The sequence below is a fragment of the Salvelinus sp. IW2-2015 genome, unplaced genomic scaffold (genome assembly GCF_002910315.2).
Source record: "Salvelinus sp. IW2-2015 unplaced genomic scaffold, ASM291031v2 Un_scaffold3937, whole genome shotgun sequence".
Classification (NCBI taxonomy): domain Eukaryota; kingdom Metazoa; phylum Chordata; class Actinopteri; order Salmoniformes; family Salmonidae; genus Salvelinus; species Salvelinus sp. IW2-2015.
This window is the reverse complement of record NW_019945211.1, coordinates 38496-49194: the sequence shown is the minus strand read 5'-3', so window position 1 is coordinate 49194 and position 10699 is coordinate 38496. Positions and strand designations below refer to the sequence as shown.

Sequence of the window (10699 nt, the reverse complement as noted above, 5' to 3'; positions counted from 1 at the left end):
ACCTTCCCCCTGATACAGTACCTTCCCCCTGATACAGTACCTGCCCCCTGATTACTAGTACCTTCCCCCTATACAGTACCTTTCCTCCTGATACAGTACCTCCTACCGATACCAGTTCCTTCCCCCTGATACAGTACCTCTACCTCCTGATACAGTACCTTTCCCCCTGATACAATACCTTCCTCCTGATACAGACCTTTCCTCCTGATACAGTACCTTCCTTCCTGATACAGTACCTTCCTCCTGATACAGTTAACCTTCCTCTGATACAGTACCTTCCCCCTGATACAGTACCTTCCTCCTGATACATTCCCTTTCCCCTGATACAGTATTTCCTCCTGTGATACAGTACCTTTTCCCCCTGATACAGTACCTTCTTCCTATACAGTACCTTCCTCCTGATACAGTACCTTCCCTGATACAGTTACCTTCCTTCCTGATCAGTACCTTTCTTCCTGATACAGTTACCTTCCTCCTGATAGAGTACTTCTTCCTGATTACAGTACCTTCTTCCTGATACAGTACCTTCCTCCTGAATACAGTACCTTCTTCTGATTACAGTACCTTTCCTCTGATTACAAGGTACTTACCCCTGATACAGTACCTTCCCTCCTGATACAGTTCCTTTCCCCCTGATACAGTATCGTGTCCTCCTGATACGTACCTTCCCCTCCTCAGCTGCTGAACTGCATCATGGACATGGTGGGAGAGACGAGGCGTTCTCTCCCGTGTTGCGGCGCTGCCAGGAGGCCCAGGGGAGGAGCTTAACTACTGGATCCAAGACGATACAGCGACGCGGAGGACCTGAAGAAAGGACCAGCAGGACACAGAGCAGACACAAGAGGTCCTTACAGGACAGGACACCTACACTACAGGTAGAAACTACCTACATATAGAATCAGTCCAGTTATCAGAATGGACCCAGCAGACCCAGAGCAGACAGTCCTACAGGACAGGACAACCTTAACACTACAGGTAAGAACTATCTACTTATAATAGAGTACCAGGGCTGGGTGTGTCTGTCTACTAGTTGACTGGGCTGTGTGTCTGTCTTCCAGAGATTCACCGGGATCTTCTCCACAGCCGCGACGACCGGATACGTACCTGAAGAGATCTGGAAGATAAGCTGCGTGAATCTCGCTTTCTCTCTCTCGCTGTTTCTCTGTTCTCGGCTCTTCTCGCTCTGTCGTCTTCTTTCTTCTTCCTCTTCTCTTCTCTCTCTCTCTCCTCTCTCTCTCTGTCTTTTCTCTCTGCTCTTCTCTGTCCCCTCTCTCTCCTGTCTCTCTCTCTCTCTGTCTCTCTCTCTCTCTGTCTCTGTCTCTCATGTCTCCCTGTCTCTCTCTCTGCTCTCTCTGTCTCTCTGTTTCTCTCTGCTCGTCTCGTCTGTCCTCTCTCTGCTCTCTGTCTCTCTCTCGTCTCTTTCTCTCTGCTCTTCTCTTCTGTCTCTCTGTCTCTCTGTCTCTCTGTCTCTCTCTTCTCTTTCTCTGTTTTCTCTGCTCTCTCTCTGTCTCTCTGTACTCTCTGTCTTCTGTCTCTCTCTGTTCTCTTCTACTGTCTCTGTCTCTGTTCGTCTCTCTTTCTCTCTCTTCGTCTCTCTTCTGTCTTCTCGTCCTCCATCATTCTCATCTCTCTTCTGTCTCTCTGTCTCTGTCTCTGTCTCTCTCTGCTCTTTCTTCTCGTCTTCTGTCTCTCTTGTCTATCTCTGCTCTATCTCTCTCTCGTCCTCTCTCTCTTGGTTCTCTCGTGTCTCTCTCTGTCTCTCTCTCTCTTCTCTCTCGTCCTTCTCTGTCTCTTCGTCTTCTCTGTCTCTCTCTTGTCTCTCTCTTCTCTGTCTCTCTCCTCTCGCTCTCTTCTTCTCTCTCTTCTCTGTCTCTCTGTTCTCTCTCTGTCTCTCTTTCTCTCTTGTCTTCTCTCCCTCTCTCTCTCTCTCTCTGTCTCTGTTCTCTCTGTCTCTCTCTGTTCTCTTCAGTTCTCTCCTCTCTTTCTCTCTCTTTCTCTCTTACTCATTCTCTCTCTCTTCTGCTCTCTCATTCTCTCATTCTCTCTCTCTATTCTCTCTTTCTCTCTCTCTTTTCTCTGCTTTCGCTTCTTCATTCCTTTCTCTCTCATTCTCACTCTCTTTTGCTTGGTCTCTCTCTGAAATTAATTTCAAAGGGCTTTATTGGCATTTGAAAAACATATCTTTACATTGCCAAGCAAGTGAAATGGATAAACAAAAGTTGAATTTAAACAATAAAAAAGTGAAAGCCAAATATTCAACAACATAACATCAATCAATGTTTTAAGGTCATAATACAAAGTTGTAGACTTAAGTGATCGCAACCTTCCATCATTTGTTCATTAGCAAACGCGTTGGTTAAGAAACACTTAAACGTGAATAAAAGCGCTTAAAATACAGAGCGAGTCTGTACGAAACGTGTCAGAGTCAATGTGGAGGCTATATACAGGGTGTTACGGTACAAGAGTCAATGTGGGAGGCTATATACAGGTGTTACGGGTCGGTCATGTGGGAGGTATACTGGTGTAGGTACGAGTCAATGTGGAGGTTATATACAGGGTGTTACGGTACAGAGTCAATGTGGAAGGCTATATACAGGATGTTACGGTACAGAGTCAATGTGGAGGCTATTAAGGTGGGTACGGGTTACAGAGTCAATGTGGAGGCTATAATACAGGGTGTTACGGTACAGAGTCAATGTGAGGCCTCATATTACAGGGTGTTACGGGTACAGAGTCAATTGGAGGCTATTACAGGGTGTACGGTAACAGAGTCAATGTGGAGGCTATATACAGAGTACCCGTACAGAGTCAATGTGGAGTATATACAGGGGTACCGGTACAGAGTCAATTGGGAGACTATATACAGGGGTACGGTACAGAGTCAATGTGGAGGTATATACAGGGGGGGTACGTACAGAGTCAATGTGGAGACTATATACAGGGGGTACCGTACAGAGTCAATGTGGAGACTATATACAGGCGGATACCGGTACAGAGTCAATGTGGAGCTATATACAGGGGTACCGTACAGAGTCAATGTGGAGGCTATATACAGGGTCCGGTACAGAGTTCATTGTGGAGACTATATACAGGAGTACCGGTACAGAGTCAATGTGGAGACGTATATACAGGGCGTACGGTACAGAGTCAATGTGGAGGACTATATACAGGGGATACCGGTACAGAGTCAATGTGGAGGCTATATACAGGGAGTACCGGTACAGAGTCAATGTGGAGGCTATATACAGGGGTTACGGTACAGAGTCTGTGGGAGACTATTATACAGCAGGGGTACCCGGTACAGAGTCAATTGTGAGGTATATACAGGGTACCGGTACTCAGAGGTCAATGTGGAGGACTATATACAGGGTTGATAACCGGTAACAGAGTCAATGTGGAGACTATATACAGGGGTTACGGTACAGAGTCATGTTGGAGACTATATACAGGGTGTGTACCGGTACAGAGTCAATGTGGAGACTATATTATACAAGGGGATATACACGCCACCACTTATCTGTTACATTTTTTTTGAATTTTTTGAAACAGTATTTTTTTTCATTTCATTTCACCAATTAGGACTATTTTGTGTATGTCCATTACATGAAATCCAAATAAAAATCTATTTAAATTACAGGTTGTAATGCAACAAAATAGGAAAAATGCCAAGGGGGTGAATAGTTTTGCAAGGCACTGTATAGGCAACATTCGCACTGAGCTAAAGGATAGAGCTGCCATTTTCAAGGAACGGAAGCTTATAAGAAATCCCGCCCTCTGACCAACCATCAAACAGGCAAAGCATCAATACAGGACTAAGTTCGAATCGTACTACACCACACAGTGTCACGCCCTGACCGTAGATTGCTTTGTATGTTTCTATTTTTAGTTTGGTCAGGGTGTAATGTGGGTGGGTATTCTATGTTGTAGGTCTAGATGTTCTATTTCTATGTGTTTGGCCTGGTATGGTTCTCAATCAGAGGCAGCTGTTTATCGTTGTCTCTGACTGGGAGCCATATTTAGGTAGCCTGTTTTCCATTKTGTGTGGTGGGTGGTGTYTCCTGTGTTAGTGTTTGTTTTGGTTTTCGTTATTATTCACTTTKTTATTTTTGTATTTTGTCGTGTTCAGTTTTATTAAACTATCATGGACACTTACCACGCTGCACATTGGTCCGATCCTTCATACTCCTCGTCTGAAGAGGAGGAAAATTGTTACATCCATCCTCAGTTTTCTCCTATCACAGCCATTAAACTCTGTAACTGTTTTAAAGTCACCATTGGCCTCATGGTTAAATCGCTGAGTGGTTTCTTTCCTCTCCAGCAACTGAGTTACGAAGGACGCCTGCATCTTTGTAGTGACTGGGTGTATTAATACACCATCCAAAGTGTAATTAATAACTTCACCATGATCAAAGGGATATTCAATGTCTGCTTTTTTTTGTATTATTATCCATCTACCAATACTGCCCTTCTTTGCAAGGAACTTGAAGCTATTGACCCGCTCCACTCCTTCGATGTGGACGGGAGTGTATAGTCCAGTATCAGATTGTTGGTTTTACTGAGAGAGGTTGTTGTCCCGGTACCACACTGCCAGGTCACTGAACTCCTCCCTGTAGGCTGTCTCATCGTAGCCAGTGATCAGGCCTACCACCGTTGTGTCATCAGCTAACTTAATGATGGTGTTGGAGTCGTGTTTGGCCACGCATTTGTGGGTGAACAGGGAGTACAGGAGGGGACTAAGCAAACACTCCTGTGAGGAGGTGTTGTTGCCTACCCTCACCAACTGGGGTCAGTTCGTCAGGTGGAGGCGTTCAGTCCCAGGGTCCCAATCTTGGTGACCACCTTGGAGGGGTCAATGGTGTTAAATGCTGAGCTGTAGTCAAAGAACAGCATTCTCACATAGGTATTCCTCTGATCTAGTTGTGTGAGTGCAGTGTGGAGAGCAGTGAAGATTGCATCGTCTATGGATCTGTTGGGGCGGAATGCAAATTGGAGTGGCTCTAGGGTGTCTGAGATGGTGGAGTTGATGTGAGCCATTACCAGCCTCTCAAAGCACTTCATGATTACAGATGTGAGTGCTACAGGGTGGTAGTCATTGTGGCGTGAAGCGTTAGAGTTCTTGGAAACAGGAATGATGGTGGTCAGCATAAGACATGTGGGGATTACAGACTGGGACAAGGAGATGTTGAAAATGACAGTGAATATGCGTGCCAGCTTTTCTGAGCATTCTCTGAGAATGCGCCCTGGAATGTTGTAGCTTAGCGCCAACCTCAGTGTTAATCCAGGGCTTTTGATTGGTTAAGCAGCGAACCCTCACTGTGGGGACAAGGTCGCCGATGCATTTCCTAATGAAGCCGGTGACTGAGGTGGTTAGCTCGTTGATGCTATTAGACAGTATTAGACTCACAAACATTTCTCCAGTTATAGAGAACTGCAAATAGGATTTCTATTCAATGGAGAACTGGCAACCAACACGTCTGTTGGAGGTGAGTTAAAGGTTTATAGTCGATGATAAATATTCACACACACACACACACACACACACACACACACGCACACGCACATGCACACCATGCACACACACACACACACACACACACACACACACACCATGCACACACACACACACCATACGCACACACACACACCATGCACACACACACACCACGCACACACACACACACCATGCACACAAACACACACACAAAAACGCCATGTACTCCTCCTCTTCTCCTCCTCCTCCTCTCCTCCTCCTCTCCCCTCCTCTCCTTCTCCTCCCCTCCTCCTCTCCTTCTCCTCTCCTCCTCCTCCTCCTCTCCTTCTCCTCCCCTCCTCCTCCTCCTGCTGTTTGGAGCACAATAGAAATGCATAATTTAAATATAAATTGCCTGATTTGCATACATAAATTAGTCAAGTTACAGAATTGATGGAGGCAAACAAAAAATATCCGCCACCTCGCTTCTGACATTCAGCTGGAAATCCTGGAATTCCGCTGCAGTGGGACGTGTTTAAATTTAAATGTTGTGTTTAAATTGACCACATGTTTAAGGTTAGACAATGTGCCAGCGTTAAATGAGCTGAACGTGTATCTGGTACATTTTGATTTATTTTTAAAATCCTTTTTTTTTTCCATTTTTTTTTTTCAAGAGATAACTTTAGATGAATGACCTAATGATGTCACATGGTAATTATACATTGAAAAGACAAAACAAAAGCATAAAATGTTTGACTATTCGTCTTTATCGAACGTAGAAATCATCTTTCCCAAATGATGTATGCGTGTAGTGTGAACCAAAACATCACGCATCTCCTCTCTCTAGTGGATCAAACCAATTAAACATCACAGAATTACTTCCTTTGTAAAATAGTATAGTAATTAGTCAGGCATATGGAAAGTACTTAGCCTACAAGTGAATTTACCTCACAGCTGATCATCGTTAATGAAAGTCTGCTTTATACAATCGGACTAACTGATGAGAAATACAGGTGAATATTGAGAGTGAAGGTCTGCTAGGAGGATCGGATGCTGTATTGTTACTTGATGAAAACAGATCTCTACTTTTGAGGAGAAACTTCATACCGAGGGGTTTGGATTTCAATTTGATTTCTAAGTCAGACAATTCAGGAAGCGCCAGGCCATGTCAGAGCTCCAGAAGGGTTAGAGGGTTAGGGGCTGGTTTTATGGGTCCTTGAGGATATCTCTGAATGTGTTTCAGAAGAGGCTGTGAACGAGGTGAAGCGCCAGGCCATGTCAGAGCTCCAGAAGGCGGTGTCAGAGGCAGAGAAGAAGGCCCACGAGATGATCAGCACGGAGCGGTCCAAGATGGAGCGTACGGTGGCAGAGGCCAAGAGACAAGCAGCGGAGGACGCACTGACTGTCATCAACCAGCAGGAGGACTCCAGCGAGGTAGGACACATTTTATTGCTCGACTATGTACCAGACTGTATTATTGATCTACTATGTACCAGTCTGTATTATTGATCTACTATGTACCAGACTGTATATTGATCTACTATGACCAGAACTGTATATTGATCTACTATGTACCAGACTGTATTATTGATCTACTATGTACCAGACAGTATATTATTGATCTACTATGTACCAGACTGGTATTATTGAAGTCTACTATGTACCAGACTGTATTATTGATCTACTATGTACCAGTCTGGGTGTATTATAGATGTATTACACCAGAATGTATTTATTATAGATTTATTATAATAAAATGTATTTATTATTGATTTATTATACCAGAATGTATTTATTATAGATTTATTATACCTGTATGTATTTATTATTTATACAGTACCAGTCAAAAGTTTGGACACACCTACTCATTCCAGGGTTTTTCTTTATTTTTACTATTTTCTACATTGTAGAATAATAGTGAAGACATCAAAACTATGGAGAAACACACATGGAATCATGTAGTAACCAAAAAATKTGTTAATCAAATCAAAATATATTTTGCACACTCTTGCCATTTTCTCAACCAGCTTCATGAGGTAGTCACCTGGAATGCATTTCAATAAACAGGTGTGCCTTGTTAAAAGTTCATTTGTAGAATTTCTTTCCTTCTTAACGTGTTTGAGCCAATCAGTTGTGTTGTGACTAGGTAGGGCTGGTATACAGAAGATAGCCCTATTTGGCAAAAGACCAAGTCCATATTATAGCAAGAACAGCTCAAATAAGCAAAGAGAAATGACAGTCTGCAAAGAAACCACTACTAAAGGACACCAATAATAAGAAGAGACTTTCTTGGGCCAAGAAACACGAGCAATGGACATTAGACTGGTGGAAATCTGTCCTTTGGTCTGATGAGTCCAAATTTGAGATTTTTGGTTCCAACCGCCGTGTCTTTGTGAGACGCAGAGTAGGTGAACGGATAAACTCTGCATGTGTGGTTCCCACCGTGAAGCATGGAGGAGGAGGTGTGATGTGTGGGAGTGCTTTGCTGGTGACACTGTCTGTGATTTATTTAGAATTCAAGGCACACAACCAGCATGGCTACCACAGCATTCTGCAGCGAAACGATATCCTACCTGGTTTGGGCTTAGTGGGACTATCATTTGTTTTTCAACAAGACAATGACCTAAAACACACATCCAGGCTGTGTAAGGGCTATTTGACCAAGAAGGAGAGTGATGGAGTGCTGCATCAGATAACCTGGCCTCCACAATCACCCGACCTCAACCCAATTCAGATGGTTTGGGATGAGTTGGACCGCAGAGTGAAGGAAAAGTAGCCAACAAGGGCTCAGCATATGTGGGAACTCCTTGAAGACTGTTGGAAAMGCATTCCAGGTGAAGCTGGTTGAGAGAATCCCAAGAGTGTGCAAAGCTGTCATCAAGGCAAAGGGTGGCTACTTTGAAGAATCTAAAATATATTTTGATTTGTTTAACACTTTTTTGGTTACTACATGATTCCATATGTGTGTTATTTCATCGTTTTTTTATTTATTCTGCAATGTAGAAAATAGTAAAAATAAAGAAAGTACATGTGTCCAAACCTTTGACTGGTACTGTATATTATGTATCAGAATGTATTTATTATTTAGATATTATGTACCAGAATGTTTATATTATTGAATTATTCATGTTTATGTTTTTATTTAACCAGGCAAGTCAGTTAAAAATAAATGATTATTTATAATGATGGGCAGATCGGACACACCCCACTAAGAGATTGGATATAAAGTGTCCAACTCTAGCATATTGAGTATTTTCATGTTCTTTCTATGAAGGTCAGAGTTCATCTATACAATACCACAGTGTAAACAAGAGTCTATATTGTATGGAGTCTATATTGTACCTCTGTATTCATAATCTCAAAGTATTCTATCTCTGAAAGGTGGATTACCCTTCTGAAAGGATAGGACGCATTAAATATATACATCTCCTCCTAAAATCAAGGTATTTTGAAAAATACTTTTATGATCTTATTATCATATTAGTGGTAAATAATATTTGGAAGATTTCACATCTTTACAGGACTTTTGCCCAATATCTTCTGAATGCAAATTAAGATCTGAAGTCGAGACTCATGAAACATGAAACAGGATATAGCATACATCAGTTCCAAGAGGAAACAGGATATAGCCTACATCAGTTCCAAGAGGAAACCGGATATAGCCTACATCAGTTCAAGAGGAAACAGGATATAGCCTACATCAGTTCCAAGGGAAACCGGATATAGCCTACATCAGTTCCAAAGAGGAACAGGATATAGCCTACATCAGTTCCAAGAGGAACAGGATATAGCTACATCAGTTCCAAGAGAAACCGATATAGGCCTACATCAGTCCAAGAGAACAGATATAGCCTACATCAGTTTCCAAGAAGGAAACGGATATAGCCTACATCAGTTCCAAGAGGAAACAGGATGATAGCCTACATCAGTTCCAAGAGGAGACAGTATTGGCCCCTCCCCTTGCTCTAACACATACTGTCACAGAGTTCTTCATGAAGTATGTGGTGTGATCTGGGTCTAGTGTTAACTAGCCTGTTAGAAATGTCTCCTTATGTTTCACTTATGTGAGATGTGGTGTGATCTGAGTCTAGTGGTCAACTAGCCTGTTAGAAATGTCTCCTTGTGTTTCACTGTGTGAGATGTGGTGTGATCTGGGTCTGAGTTAACTAGCCTGTTAGAAATGTCTCCTTGTGTTTCACTGTGTGAGATGTGGTGTGATCTGTTATAGTGTTAAACAGCCTGTTAGAAATGTCTCCTTGTGTTTCACTGTGTGAGGATGTGTGTGATCTGGCTAGTGTCAAACTAGCCTGTTAGAAAGTTCTCCTTATGTTTCACTGTGTGAGATGTGGTGTGATCTGGGTTAGTGTTAACTAGCCTGTTTAGAAATGTCTCCTTGTGATTTCACTTGTGAGATGTGGTGTGGATCGGGCTATTTTTTTTCTTTTTTTTTTTTTTTTTTTTTTCTTTTTTTTTTTTTTTTGTTAACCAACCTGTTAGAAATGTCTCCTTGTGCTTTCACTGTGTTGAGATGTGTGTGATCGGGGTCTTAGTGTCAACTTAGCCTGTTTAGAATGTCTCCTTGTGTTTCACTGTGTGAGATGTGGTGTTGATCTGGGTCTAGTGTCAACAGCCTGTTAGAAATGTCTCCTTGTGTTTCACGTGGTGAGATGTTTGGTGTTGACTGGCGTCTAGGTGTTAACTAGCCTGTTAGAAATGGCTCCTTGTGTTTCCAACTTGTTGATATGTGGTTGATCTGGGTCTAGTGTCAACTAGCCTGTTTGAAATGTCTCCTTGTGTTTCACACTGTGTGAGATGTGCGTGTGATTCTGGGATCTAGTGTTAACTAGCCTGTTTAGAAATGTATCCTTGTGTTGTGTCACTGTGTGAGATTGTGGTGGTGTTAGTTCTGTTTACTTTTCTGTTCTCTTGTTTTTACTTTTGTTCTCTTCATTCATTTAAGACTCATTTGGCTGTGAAATCTGTGAGGGCAAATGCTTTTTTTTTTACTGATAAATCGTGTTCTTATTAAAAGGTCTCTAAATTAAATAATTTTTTCCTATTTAAAAGGTCTGTAAATAAAATCAGCATTTTTCCTATTTACAAAAAAGTATTGAAATGATTCCTCTTTCCCTCTCCCTTCTGCCTTCTCTCTCTCTCTCTTCCCTCTCTCTCCTCTCCCTCTGCCTTTCTCTCTCTCTTTCTCTCCTCTCTTCTCTCTCTTCTGCTCTC

The 10699-nt window shown here is 42.4% G+C and overlaps 1 pseudogene; it reads left to right on the top strand.

Moving 5' to 3' along the window:
• Nucleotides 1-672: 672 nt before the first annotated feature.
• LOC112076699 (protein CBFA2T1-like) overlaps nt 673-10699 on the top strand; it is a 13008-nt pseudogene continuing 2981 nt past the window's right edge.